Source organism: Mesoplodon bidens (genome assembly GCF_964165515.1).
Source record: "Mesoplodon bidens genome assembly, chromosome: 17".
Lineage (NCBI taxonomy): Eukaryota > Metazoa > Chordata > Mammalia > Artiodactyla > Ziphiidae > Mesoplodon > Mesoplodon bidens.
The window spans coordinates 4,725,127-4,740,449 of NC_138174.1; positions in this window are offsets into that span (position 1 = coordinate 4,725,127).

Sequence of the window (15,323 nt, forward strand, 5' to 3'; positions counted from 1 at the left end):
GCACTATTTACAATAGCCAAGACATGGAAGCAACCTGAATGTCCAACGACAGATGAATGGATAAAGATGTGGTATATATGCACGATGGAATATTACCCAGCCATAAAAAGAACGAAATAACACCCTTTGCAGCAACATGAATGGACCTGGAGATTATCATACTAGGCAAATTAAGTCAGAAAGAGAAAGACAAATACCATATGATATCACTTATATGTGGAATCTAATACGACACAAATGAACATATCTACAAAACAGAAACAGACTCATAGACAGAGAACAGACTTGTGGTTGCCAAAAGGGAGGAAGGTGGGGCTGGGAAAGCTGGGAGTTTGGGATTAGCTGATGCAAAATATTATATATAGAATGGATAAATAACAAAGTCCTACTGTATAGCATAGGGAACTATATTCAATATCCTGTGATAAACCATAATGGAAAAGAATATGAAAAAGAATATATATACATATCTGAATCACTTTGCTGTACAGCAGAAATTAACACAACATTGTAAATCAACTATACTTCAATAAATTTCTTTTAAAAAGGGGAAAATGTAAAAAAAAAAGATGTGGTATATATATATACAATGGAATATTACTCAGCCATTTAAAAGAATGAAGTAATGCCATTTGCAGCAACCTGGATGGACCTAGAGATTGTGAAGTAGGTCAGAAAGAGAAAGACAAATACCATACATCACTTATATGTGGAATCTAAAATATGACACAAATGAACTTATCTACGAAACAGAAACAGTCTCACAGACGTAGAGAACAGACTTGTGGTTGCCAAGGGGGATGGGGTGGGGGAGGGAAGGATTGGGAGTTTGGGATTAGCAGGTGCAAACTATTATATATAGAATGGATAAACAACAAGGTCCTACTGTATAGCACAGGGAACTATGTTCAATATCCTGTGATAAACCATAACGGAAAAGAATATGAAAAAGAATGTATATGTATAACTGAATCACTTTGCTATACGGTAGGATTAACACAACATCATAAATCAACTATACTTCAGTAAGATAAATTTTTTAAAAAAGAGACCCAAGAGATATGGCAAAGAGCATTCCTGTTTGGCTGCTAGTCAGAACAAAGCAAGGGTGAAAGACATTTTGGGGACAACCAGGAAATGCGAATATGGGTTGCATATTGGGTGATATTAGAGAATCATGGTTAATTTCATTAACCATGCTATCACGATTATGTGGGAAATGTCTGTAGTTTTAGAGATACCTACTGAAGTATTTAGGGGTGAGTAACGGCCATACTTTAAAATACTTCCTCCAAAAAGCAGTAGATGGCAAATGTGTCAACATGTGAGCAATTGTTTCAATCTAGTGATGGCCATGGTCATTAGCCTCACCACTTCTCTCTACTTCTCTGTATATTTACCATTTTTCATAATAAAAAATTAAGCTTAGGAATAACAAAGGGGGGCATCCCTCCAACAGGGTTACTGTGGGAACTAGAGCTAATGAATAAAAAGCGCTTATCTCAGTGCCTGACACATGGTCATTAATTATTGTTCCTAATAATTGTTTCTCGAGCATTTCCCAATCCTCGCAAAGCACAGCAAGAATATTAACAATTAAGGAATGAAAAGGAGACCACACAGTTACAGGCTGTTAAAATGTGCATAACTGGATCGGGATGTGTAAGTACTTTTCTATGAGAAAGATCTTCCAACCTTGGTCTCCTCCCTGCCAGGTATGGGCAACGTGAAGAGGTGGCTCTGGAGCACCCTCTAGTGGTGACATGTGGTAACTGTTCTCTGCCCAGCTGCTGAGCCTTGAGTGGAAAATGAATCTACTGAAGGAATGTTTTAATACAAGGATGTCATTTTCCAGAGCTGGTGGTGGAGCTTTGTGGTTTGATGGGCCTCTTTCCCAAGAACCATGGGTGGCCTTCTAGCCCCTTGCTGACCACCATTTTGTAAAACAATTGAGAGCAGCACAGGTAGAGGAGAAAGGCCTCAGCATTGCTGGGTGGGCAGTAGGCATCTGGGGACCTTACAAGGGTTTCTAGTGAAATTATATTATTTGGAAGCATGGTAGTGATGGGAGTTGCTGGCCCATTTCTAGAACCTTTGTCATTAGCTCAGGGCAACGTCTCCATCCCCGTAGACTGGTAAGCCGGCCATCCTACGCGAGTCACCACAGGGCATCGGCTGCCCACACAGGCTGCCTGGAGCTGAGTGGCGAAAGGGTGACACCAACGGAAGAGGGTTATGGTCATAATAATAATAATAACAGCAGCAGCAATTAGCGAGCCTTTACTGTGTCGGCCAGCTGACACAAAGGAGCACAGAAGCCACAGCGGAAGATGGAGGCGCCACAAGACAGAAGGACCCTGCACCCTGGAATCACTCTGATCTGGACCACCAGCTTTGGACTTGAGTCAGAAATAAACTTGCACCATTTTTGAACCATAGCACATTTGGGGGTCACCACACAGATCCTCAAAGCTCTGGAGGAAGGCCGTGTCACCAGAAGCAGAGAAGTAGTGACCATGTGGAAACTCTATCCCTCACTGCCCTCGTGGACACCGCCTGCACAAAAGACCTCAAATAATAAGGCCGGAGCCACACTGGACCCAGCCAGTGGGCCGTCGGGCAGACATGGAGCACTCCACTATACAAGGCGCTGGCCCTTTCAGACCTTTGGTTTCCCCCGCCCCATGGCCACGTTCCCAGTGGGCTCCGACTCAGCAGTCTCTCCTTCCCGCTTTCTCTCCATTCTCTCCACAGCTGTTCCGGATGCGTGGGCACTATTCCTAGACCATCCACCCCCACTCCCTGCAGTGGCCTTGCCTTCCACCACCCTTGAAATACAGAAGTATTTTCTCCTTTTTCTCATTTCCCAGTCACTCCTTAACCTATTACTGTCCTTTTCCACCTGCAGCTCCATGAGAAGAGAATCAGTGAGTTGGAGGACAGGAACTTTGAAATAACTGAGTCAGAGGAACAAAGGAAAAAGAATGAAAGAGTGAAAAAATCCTAAGTGATCTATGGGAGACCATGGAAAGAATAAATATCAGAATTATTGGAGCTTCTGAAGAAGAGCAGGGGGGAGGGGCAAAAGTCTGTTTAAAGAAAGAATAGCTGAGGACATCCCAAACCTGGGAGAAGACTTGAACACCCACGATCATGAACCTACTAGATTCAACATTACTTCAATTCAAAACAGTCTTCTTCAAGACACATTATAGGGACTTCCCTGGTGGCGCAGTGGTTAAGAATCTCCTGCCCATGCAGGGGACACAGATTCGAGCTCTGGTCCGGGAAGATCCCACATGCCGCAGAGCAACTAAGCCCGTGCGCCACAACTACTGAGCCTGCGCTCTAGAGCCCACGAGCCACAACTACTGAGCTCACGTGCCTAGAGCCCATGCTCCGCAACAAGAGGCCACCGAAATGAGATGCCTGTGCACCGCAACGAAGGGTAGGCCCCCGCTCGCCACAACTAGAGAGAGCCCGTGCACAGCAACAAAGACCCAACGCGGCCAAAAAAAAGATACATTTTTTTAAAAAAATGACACATTATGGGCTTCCCTGGTGACGCAGTGGTTAAGAAGCCACCTGCCAATGCAGGGGACACGGGTTCAAGCCCTGGTCCGGGAAGATCCCACATGCCGCAGAGCAACTAAGCCTGTGTGCCACAACTACTGAGGCTGCGAGCCACAACTACTGAGCCTGCATGCCACAACTACCGAAGCCTGTGCGCCTAGAGCCCGTGCTCTGCAACAAGAGAAGCCACCGCAACGAGAAGCCCGCGCACCGCAACGAAGAGTAGCCCCTGCTCGGCGCAACTAGAGAAAGCCCACGCGCAGTAATGAAGACCCAATGCAGCCAAAAATAAAAATAAATTAATTAATTATTTTAAAGGACACATTATAAAGAAACTGTCACAAATCAAAGAGAATCCTAAAAGCAGTAAGAGAAAAAAAGATTGTAAACACAAAGGAACGCCCATTAGGTTACCAGCAGATTTCTCAGTGGAATTCTTAACAGCCCAGGAGAAAGTGGAATGATGAATTCAAAGTGTTGAAAGAGGAAACCGCCAGCCGAGAATACTCTATGTGGCCAAGTTATCCCTTGGAAAGGAAGGATGAATAAAGACTTTCCCAGACAAACAAAAGCTGAGGCAGTTCATCACCACTTTGACCTGCCTTGCAAAAAATACTGAAAGGAGTTCCTCAAGCTCAAATGAACAGACACTAATTAATAACATTAAAACATATGAAAACATACAATGGTTAAGGTAAATATACAGTTAGATTTAGAGAATGTTCTAAAATGGACTGTAGTGATGGTTGCACAACTCTGTGAATATATGAAAAGGCAGCGAATTGTATACTGAAAGATGTGAATTGTTTGGTATATGAATTATATTTCAATAAAGTGGTGATGAAGGGGAAAGAGGAGGGGAGGACGCAAGGAGGGAGGAAGATTCCTGCCCATTCTAGGTTCTAGACACTAGGCTGCGAATCCCAGGCTCAGGCTTTCCCTGCTTGCCCTTGCAGGTAGGGTGGGCGCACGGCTGAGGGGTAAATAGCCCTCCCGCCAACGCCCGGCTCCGGCCTCTGCACAGCAGGGCCTCAGGGTGGCAACGGGAGTATCTACCATTGTCTCTGTCACTCGGGGGCACGATTCTGACCTCGGCACCCGATAGCATGAACGGCTCTTTATGGCGCAGGGCTTTTTACCTCCCCTTGACCAGGAATGGATCTAGACAGTCCTGGGTACAGAAATCCTTTCGGAATCTAGCTTTAGGCTGAAGTTGCTACAGGTGTCCACAGCCAAACTTTAATCTCCCACGAGATGGCAGTGTTGTCTCACTCCAATTCTCACACTCGGCCCCGTTCCAGGCCCTCGGTAAATAAGCACAGGAGATGGAAATGAAGTGGATTCTGGATTTCAGGCCTCACGTAGGCCTGAGTTTTATTTGAATAAATGACTATCAGGTAACTATTAAACTACTAGAACTATGATTATTTAAAGTTAAACAACTCGGGAATTCCCTGGCAGTCCAGTGGTTACGACTTGGTGCTTTCACTGCTGGGGCCCCGGGTTCGAGCCCTGGTCGGGGAACTAAGATCCCACAAGCAGTGGGGTACAGTCAAAAGAAAAAAGTTTTAATTAAATTAAATTAAACAATTCTTCATCGGACCTTCTTAACTGAAAAATGTGGTGAGAAAAAAAATATTCCTTTCAAGAATGAAAGATGGGGTTTCCCGGTTGGCGCAGTGGTTGAGAGTCTGCCTGCCGATGCAGGGGATGTGGGTTCGTGCCCCGGTCCGGGAAGATCCCATATGCTGCGGAGCGGCTGGGCCCATGAGCCATGGCCGCTGAGCCTGCGCGTCCGGAGCCTGTGCTCCACAATGGGAGAGGCCACAACAGTGAGAGGCCTGCGTACGGCAAAAAAAAAAAAAAAAAAAAAAAAGTGAAGAATGAAAGATGTCATTTTGATATTGTCTTTAGACGGGTCGGACCCCATGCAAATCGGAGCTCCCCTAGTGTCCTTTGACGCTTTCACTTCCTGAAGTGGACGGCGCCCTGAACAGCTCATGGCCAAGGGCTAAAGAGCAAAGTCGCCGAGGGGCAGGGGCTCCAGGGCCCACAGACGTGGACTTGAATTCTGGTCCCACCACCTGCTAGCTGAGCAGTCTTCACTCACCTCTGTGTGCCTGATTTTCTCATCTGTAGGAAGGGGAACGGCTCCTGTCTCGCTGAGTGTTTGTGGGGGTGGTAAAGGGGGACTTAGGACAGTGCCTGGCAGATAACGTGTCCTCAGTAGCTGATGGTCATGTAGTTGGTGGCTCTCCATTCTGGGTGCTCACTGGCACCTCCTGGAGAATCTTTTTAAATTATTGATTCCCAGTGCAAATCAAAATCATAATGAGATCCCTTCACATCCATTAGGATGGTTATTATCACATTAAAAAACACGGGACTTCCCTGGTGGCACAGTGGTTGAGAATCCGCCTGCCAATGCAGGGGACATAGGTTCAAGCCCTGGCCCGGGAAGATCCCACATGCCGCGGAGCAACTAAGCCCATGTGCCACAACTACTGAGCCAGCAGGCCACAACTACTGAAGCCCGTGTGCCTAGAGCCCGTGCTCTGCAACAAGAGAAGCCACCGCAATGAGAAGCCCGCGCACAGCAATGAAGGGTGGCTCCCGCTCGCTGCAACTAGAGGAAGCCCGTGTGCAGCAACGAAGACCCAACGCAGCCAAAAATAAATTTAATTATTCAATTAATTTTAAAAAAAATTTAAAAACATACAAACAGAAAATAACAAGTGTTGGTGAGAAATGTGGAGAAACGGGAATCCTTGAGGGTTGCTGGTGGGAACGTAAAACGGAGCAGGTGCCGTGGCAGACAGACTGGTGGGTCCCTCTAAGTCACACACAGAAAAGCCACAGGGTCCAGCAATTCCACTTCTAGGTACACACACACAGGATTGAAAGCAGAGACTCAAAGAGGTATTTGCACACCCATCTTCACAGCGGCGTTACCCACAACAGCCAAAAGATGGAAACAACCCAAATGTCCATCAATAGATAAATGGATAAACAAATGTGGGACAGACGTATAATGGAATATTATTCATCCTTAAAAAGGCAGGAAATTCAGACACATGCTACAACATGGATGAACCTTGCAAACATGCTGGGCAAAATAAGTCAGATACCGAAGGACAAATATTGTTTGATTCCACTGACATGAGGCCCCTACAGTAGTCAAGTCATAGAGACTTGAAAGGAGAAGGGTGGGTGCCAGAGGCTAGGGGGAGGGGAGAGGGGATCTATTGTTTAATGGGGACAGAGATCCAGCTTCGCGAGATCAGAAGAATTCAAGAGATGGATGGTGGTGATGGCTGTAGAACAGTGTATGTGTACTTAATGCCACCCGACTTAAAAGTGATTAAAATGTAAATTTTATGTCATGTATATACTTCACCACGATTTTTTAAAAGCTTGCTTTTACGAATTTTCAAAAACATTAAAAAAGAAGAAAGAAAGAACCTGAGCAACAGAAGGTCACACTTCTAGAGCAGAGCCCAGGCAGCAGTATCTTACAAGAGCTCCCCTAAGAATGATGCGGTGGGCGGGGGGGCACTCCGGGAATGAGAGTGGAAGCCGTGGACACACTCAGGAGGGCTGGAGCTCCCAGAGCCGCTCCTCTCTGCCCTCTGCTGGCCCAGCCCGGCCTCCCCATGGCTCAGAGGCTGGGAGCCAGGAGGCTGAGGGCTGGCTGAGCACTGGCGTCACCAAAATTCCAAGCTGGATAGTGGCTTTGGGACCAAAGGTGGTGAAAGCTTCCATTCGGACAGAAATCTGGAAATGAGCCGCTGCAAGGGGTGCCCTGGATAAAGAGCGTCACCTCCCACGACAGCTCAGAGGGTCTACATTCAGCCGAGCGCGTCGATGGTTCCAGCTGGCCTGGGACCCATCTGAACGCGATGGCCCTCGCCGAGCTCACCCCCATAGTCTCTGAGCCCCAGAAGCGTGAACGGACGCCTCCAAGCCTCGTGGACCCCTGGGGCCCGAAGTCAAGGTGACTTTTCTCTGCGGTGATCACAGTTACCCTGAGCGAGGCCCCCAGGAATGCAGAGCTGCTGGAAGACCCCCAGCCCCCAGAGCTGCCCACCGGCAGAGGCAGCTCAGCACTGCATGGACGGCCTATAGGACAGCCGATCCAGAGGACAGGCTCCAATAAAATCCCGGTGACAGGGCTACTAGCCAAGGGCTGTCCCGAGAGCAGGAGAGCCCGAACCCGCCCAAGCGCCCCCGTGGCTCCCGGGGCTCCCACCATCACCCGGCCTGTCCACAGCCACGGGAGCCAGGGGGGAGGTGACACCCGTATGCAGAGTCAAAAGACCCACATGTGCGCACACATGCACGCACACACGTACGCACACACACACGTCACACACACACCCGCATAGACTCGCCCACACAGACACAATGCCAGCGGGAATTTATATTATTAAACGATGCATGGACGTCCTATTAAACACCTAAGGAGGAAGTGTTTGCAGCTTCTATGAAAATACTCAAAACTAGCTCCGATAAACTACTGTATTTTTCTCTGGGAACAACAGCAATGTCACAACTCTACAGAAACACTTCAAACAGAAGCCAACGGGAGGCCAGGGGATGCCTGTACAGAAGGCTTCTCCCAGGCCTGGCTAATCTGTACACAGCAGCACTGGAATTACCAGGAGGCCAGGAGAAGAGAACTAATTAGATAAAGCTCCCTGCTTCCAGCCCCGTTAGTTAATTAAATTATCGCTTTACGGTGCTTTAAGAGAGCTGTAAGGCTAACCCGAGTGTTGCCAGCTTTATGGGGTCTGCGGGCTCTTTACAAGCTTCCTCTGCTCACAAGTGTCAAATTGGGGCTGTATTGACAGATAAAAGAAAAATCGAGCTGCTAGGATTGCAGCCTTTCCCTGCAATATCTTTATACTGCGCTATAAAAGCCTATCACACTTAATTTAAAGAGTGAAAATTGTTGACATCCCTTTCCATTGCTAATCTTTAGGAAACAATGAGTGGAATATTATTTGAAATGAATAACTGCTCGCTTTATTGGTGAGTAGTAAAAATCTAATAGTTGGCAAAACAATGTGGTGTTTACTCTTCAAGATAGGTGGGTTTATTAGCAGGAGCAGAGCAAAAGCGTCACAGCTCAGCCCTCATCTCCTTAGGGTTTTACCTGGGTTACAGCATCGGGTGTTTTGTTTGCTGTTATTATTTTTGTTTTCTTTTTCTTTTTTTTTCCCTTTTGGTCTTCTTTCTTTCTCCCATCCCCCAATATAAGGTGACACTTTTAAAGATATCATTTCAGGGCTTCCCTGGTGGCACAGTGGTTGAGAGTCCGCCTACCGATGCAGGGGACACAGGTTCATGCCCCGGTCCGGGAAGATCCCACATGCCGCGGAGCGGCTGGGCCCATGAGACATGGCCGCTGAGCCTGCGCGTCCAGAGCCTGTGCTCCGCAACGGGAGAGGCCACAGCAGTGACAGGCCCGGGTACCGCAAAAAAAAAAAGATATCATATCAAATGTGGCATATATTCAATTGAACTGAAAAACAGCCTTTGAGAGAAAAAAATGTTTGTCAGATGTTAATTAAAGGTTGTAGTTTCCCAAAGTGAGAACTTTCAGCTCAGGAGGCTGGGAGTTCAGAGGTATGACCAGGGCTGGGAGCAAGTCTGGGGGGTTTGTGTGTCCAGGCGGCTCACATGCGCACGCGCACACACACACACACCCTGCAGCAGGCCTGGGTCTGGGCCCTGCGCCGTCTGTCGCCACGTTTAGTGCCATGCTCACACGTCTCCTCCACCCTCTGGGAGCCCAGGAGTGCTTGACACACAGTCACTTAGTAAACACTTACAAAATGACGTGGTAAATAAGTGGACTCCGAACCAGAGAGATCATTTTGAGAACAGACCTGCTGTGCGAACGGCACCCACTTCTGTCTTGAGGCCTCAGCTCGGTTCCCCCGGGAGGCCCAGCTGCACCTTCCTGGTCCAGGACCTCTGTGAACAGGACGCACTTGGTGCTTCTGTGTCCGTTTCTACAGGACGTTTTCACTGACATGTGCTTATGTCACAGCAACACACCCAAACGTCCGGAGCGGGCTGAAGGGACCCCGATGGTGCCCTCGTCGACTGCACTCATCTGTTTGTGTACAGAAATAAGCTCTTGTGCCTTCACCGGCCTCTCGGGACAGGGTGAGAAGTGTGATTCTTTTACACTGAGACCAGGGTGGGCTATCAAGGCCGAGGGCAGTAGCTCCCCGACTTGCGTGCCCGCACAGCAGCCTGGGAGGGGCCCCAGGAAGAGCATGTTAACAAGCGCCCCAGGAGATCCCAAGTGCTCAGAATGCCTCTGCCCTGAGGCCACGTGAGCAGGCGGGCTTTACAAGTTTGCTGTTAGGCCTCACTGTGGGTTCTGAGCTCCCTGCAGGCAGGCCTGAGGCCCAGCAGCCAGCAGGACCCTACAACCCCTCTGGTGGCCCAGCCCGTCTTGGAATCAGGGACCAAAAATCACATCCGCGCTGTACACTGAGGTGGAGCCCGCGTGACAAGGTCCAGCATCTCTGCTCACGTTCCCCGCTGCTGAGACTGTGAAACAGACAGGGAACTGGGCCCCTAGTTCAAAAGGTGACAAGGCCCCTGGACCGAGCCCCAGCTGCTGGGCCTGCCGATCACTCATGCCAAGGAGAGGCTCCTTATCTCCTGAACTTTTAGCCTGTTAATTCCAACTAAGGTACATATAGCTTAGCTTTAGGCAATAAAAAGGAAAAAAAAAAATGTGTTTATCTGCTGTGGCCAAGCCGGTCTCTCCCAGGTGAGTCTTCTGCAAAACTATTTCCTCGTTCTTTGTGTCCCAGTCTCTCCGGTCAAGGCCAGCCAAAGATCGAGGCTCGCCCAGTGGCCTGAGAACACAGCTCTGTCACCAGGCCAGGCAGAAGGCCCTGAACCCAGTTACCCGATTCAGGGTCACCGCCAAGGTCGAGAGCAGGTGCACAGAAGACGGTTGTCCCCCAGGCTCTCTGCTGCATCAACAATGAGATGCTGGTCAGCTGGGATTGAAAAACTATTGCCATTATATAAGGAAATCCCTTTTTAGGCCAGACTGGGCCACTGCGAGGCCAGGAGGACTAACACCTCAGGAAGCCACCACCTGATTCTGGGTGGTACCTGTAGCCCCAAGGGGGGCAGCCAGACCGGAGTCAGGCCAGGGTGAGGCCAGAGACACAAAGCCCACCCGACAACGGTCCATGCACTGCGGTGGCAGGTGCGCAAGTCGCTTCTTCCCAGTGGCCCTGGAGAGAAGGGACCAGATGGAGGACAGGCCAGCTTCGACGGACACACGGGCTCCATGTTTGGGAGCTGTGCCCCTGACCAGAGCAGGTCCTGGGCCCACAGGCTCGGCCCAGGCCTTGGCCGAGGCTCAGAACAGCTGGTGGAATTGAGGAAAGGGTGGGCTGGAGATGGGGGAGCCCTGCTTGCTGTCCCTTAGCATGGGAGCCCCAGAGACACATCCTCCAACACAAACGGCCCTGCAGCTCTGCTGCCTTGGCACCAACCCACTCAGCCCAGCCCCTGGGCCACCGCAGCCTCGACAGAGGCCGAAAAGACTTCTACTGGCCCTTTCTGTGAAGAGAGCTTCCTGGCTAGGACTGAGCCGCTCAGATACAGGCTGTCCAGGGATCCCCTCTCGGTGTGACACCTGCTAACAGTATGTCTGCCTTTCAGCTGCCTCCACTGGATCGTGGTTTGGCAGTTTTTATCTTCCCCAGAAGCAGCATTATTTGGCCACAGGTGACACCATCTGTGCAGAAAGCAGAGGCCCCAGAGGAGCTTCTAGAAGAGTGCTGCATGGAAGAGTATCAGAAATGGCAGCCGTTGAAGATGCCCAGGGCTTACCCCAAGGAGCCGGAGGACCAGAAGGGGCAAGGGGCCGGAGGGATGCCCGGGTGTGCGCGGGCTGGCCCCTCGGCACCAGGCAGCCCCGGCAGTGAGACGCGAGTCACGGCCAGGGCTGCCGTCGAGAGGGGAAGGGAGGGAGAGGCTGTGCAGATTTGGGGGCATATCTCACGGATCGTAGTGGCTCCCCACTCTGCAGCCAGCAGCATCCACTTCCAGTGCTGATTCTGCCAGAGCACTAATGATGCTGTAAAATAATAAGGCTCCAGACGGCCCGCACGAGAGCAAGAAGTTGATAAAAGGGAGATTTACAGCCACATCCATCAATTTAATTATCTTTCACTAGGCTTAAACTTAGGAGTAATACTAATCTCTATTTAGCACGGTTTACAGGATCTATGGACACTTTACAATCTTCCTCTATTCACAAGTGTCAAATTATGGCAATACTGATAAAACGGTGGAGTAAACAGCTAGTGAGACAACCCTAGAACTGGTGAATACGCTTTTTACTGCACCGTAAAAGCCTATTACTCTCTGATTTCGGGTGAAAATTTGTGGCCAATAATCTGAGTTGATAATGTTTCGGAAACAATTGTGCGGATAATAAAAGCTGCCTTCTCCCTAACCCCACCCGGCCCCAATCCGAGCCCAGCCTCCTCCTCGGACTTGACCATAAAAAGCCGGGGCCACAGGGGCCAAGGTGGAGGCCATCCGGCCATCGGCAGGCACTGCGGCCTCCTTGGCTGAGGGCAGGTCTGGGAGTCCCGTGACCCACGGCCCGTACTGCTCTGCCCACAAGCTCCCCGCGCCCGCTTGGGCTCCAGCAAGGCGACGGTCTTCTAGAGGCCCTTGCAGGAACCTGTACTCTGCACTTTGCAGGGGCGAGAAGAACGGAGCAGCTGGGAAGACTGGCCCTGGACACTGCCCCCTGGATTGTCTCGAGCCGATGACGTAGCCCCACCGGAGGGCTCTCGGGCCAATATGGTGCCCATGCACCCAACACCCCTGAAAGGACCGCTGCCCGCACCCAGCAGCCTGGTGTCACTCGTTCTCATTCACTTGCTTTGCTGTTGGGCTCAGGTTTCCCCAGTGCCCTCTGAGTGGTGGTCGGTTTAGGTTTTCTCTGTCCAGAACGTGGCATCATACCCTTTGGTGCTTCCCGGCCTGACTTGCTGAGAACTAAGGTCACCAGGCAAACACAGGAGTGCTTTCAAGCAGAGGCTGTCTACGGGACAGATGGCACTCATCAGAGGTGCTGGCCAGTTCTGGACAGAAAGCAGGGAAGGCCTGTGCCCACCTCTCTGCCCCTAGAGCCTCCCCAGGGCCCTGCGTGCTTGCCGGAAGCACCGGGTAGGCTGTCTCACACCCGCACCGTGCTGAGAAGCCACCTGTTTCTCCAGGCCATCTCCACGCCATGCCCCAGGCACGCCCTGAAACACTGGGCCCAGGCTGGAGCTCTGGTCGGGGAAGCACTGGCTCCAGACTCTGGACACTGAGTTCCCAGCGTGGAGTTTGTACTCCAGACCCACAACCAGGCCTTGTGGTCCTTGGTTCTGCTTGTCCGCCCGCATCCTGATCCAAACAGGGCATGGTGGCTGGGGACGTGAGGACAGAGAGAGGGGAGAGGGTGCTGGTCGCCCAGCGCGCCGCAATCCCGCCAGCCAGCCCGCCGAGGACAGCCTGACGCACCACGCCGGCCCTGGTCACCGCGACCCCTCTCCGACTGCTATGGGTGCAAAGCACTCCACAAACACAAACCCCAATCCTTTCAAAACAGGAGACTCTACCAACCACAAATTAGATATTATCCTTGTGAATCAGAGACCACCCCTGGTTTGGTGGCCAAAGAAATAAACTCCTGAAACTTCTCTGAGTCGCGATTATTTGATTTGCATAATGGAATTACTTGCCTTCTCAAAGAGTCTTCATGAAAATCACACAAACATGTAATTTTTCCGAAAGCTCTTTGTAAGCTGTAAAGTGATATAACAATGGCAACAGCAACAATGTCACCTAACAGTTACTCACTATGTGCCAGGCACCAGGATAAGCATCTCAAGCGTATTTACTCCTTTAAATAACCCCCTGACAAAACCCTATGAGGAAGGTACTGTTATCATTATCCCCATTTAAATGAAGTGGAAACTGAGGCTAGGAGAGGCGGAGGGACTCAAGGTCCCACAGCTATAGTGGATGAGAGGTGGCCTAACCTCAGTGCTGCTCATGAAGTGTGAGGGTAGAGCTGCACGGCTCGGGTAACGGTCACGTGGTCAGGGTGGCCGACTGGCCTGCTGGCTGCAGGGCCCCAGGCTCAGATGGGCATCTGAACCCATGGGGATGGGGTAGGACCAACCCTCTGCCAACACGGCCTTCTGGATCAAAGTATAAAGGTACGATCCTCTTCAGAGCCCTGAAGTTGCCCAGATCTGAGCCAAGCGAAATACCTAGATACTAACCTAGACTCCCCCAGTTTTGCAGCTGGTGTGGACGGCGTGTGGTGGGAGCTGAGGAAGCTGGAGGACCTTGTAACCCATCCAGGCAGGGAGACTCGTCCAAGGTCACACTGCAGAGGAGTGACTGGAAGACGGCTCTCTCCCCTCCCCTCTCAGGGCTCGTCCATCGAGCCAGGTCAGCCTTTGCAAGGTGAGCCGCATCCTGCATCAGCGCCCAGCGGGGCACCCGGGCTCAAATGTAGATTCCAAGGCCACCTTAGCATCCTGCTGACCAGGAGTCTGCATTTTGAGCAGATACGATATATATACCCTTATACACCGTGCCCCCTCCTTGTTCCCAAGGAGACGAGGGGCACCCAGCGCTGTCTCCGGAGGCCTCTTTTGCTGCACGGGCTACAGGTGAAGGAGCTGGGCTCCGATGGGCTTCTTTCTGGGTCAGTTTTAAGTGCAGGGCTGTGGAGAAGAGGCTGCCCCATGAGAGTGAATTAAATCTACCCCAGGCACACACTGCTGCTTCTGAACTTACACACGGGTCTTTTAAAACCATCTTTCCTTTTTATTTTCCGAAATCCTTTTCCAGGTGTGTTCTCACTCTTTTGAGACCTGACCCAACCCAACGCTGGTCCTTCAGTCCCCATGACAGTCCCACGCCACCTGAGAAGCATTTACGGAACATGGGTGTGCTTTTACCCTCCCAAAGGCAACTCAGAAGACGACGGAGCCCTGGCCCGAGCTCGTGCCCAGAGCTGGGGAAGGCCCCGTCTCTCGACAGTGGAGCCATCTCGGCATGAGCACCAGTGCCTACATCCAGGTGCAGGAGGGTGAGCCGAAGGGCTCAGAAGCTCAGAAGACAACCGCAGCTCATGGAGCAAAGGTCCGGATTAACGTGCCAGGGCGGGAGGGCACGTGGAGTGATCCTAACGGTACAAATAGCAAATATCACCACTGGCGTCCAGCACTCTTCGAAACTGTACACTGAGGGAGGGGCGGTGCACGACAGACCAGAGGGCCGGCCAGCAAGCTCACCTTAAAGGGGATTCGTTCATCAGCTTGCTTTCCAAGAGGCCTCGGGACACACAGCAGGTGCATTTGAAAGAGAGATAAAAGGAGAAGAGGCAGCTCTACGGAGGAGTGGGGGGGGAGGGGGGGCTCAGGGCAAAGGGAGATGCTCGGGCTGGGGAAAAGGGAGCTTAGAAGGATGGAAACCTCAATCCAGGTGAGCAGAGCTGTCTTCACAGGTTTTCTCAGGATCTGCTTTCTAACCTTTCTAGAACAACGGGGATTATAAGGTAGTCCCTTCATCTTCTGCTGTGGACAGACTCTGGCAGCTGTGAAGAATTACCTGCATGTGTGTGCTACCCCTGGAACATTGCTGATATTCTCAGAGTCAATCCTGAAATAGGCAGAGGCCTCAGGCCC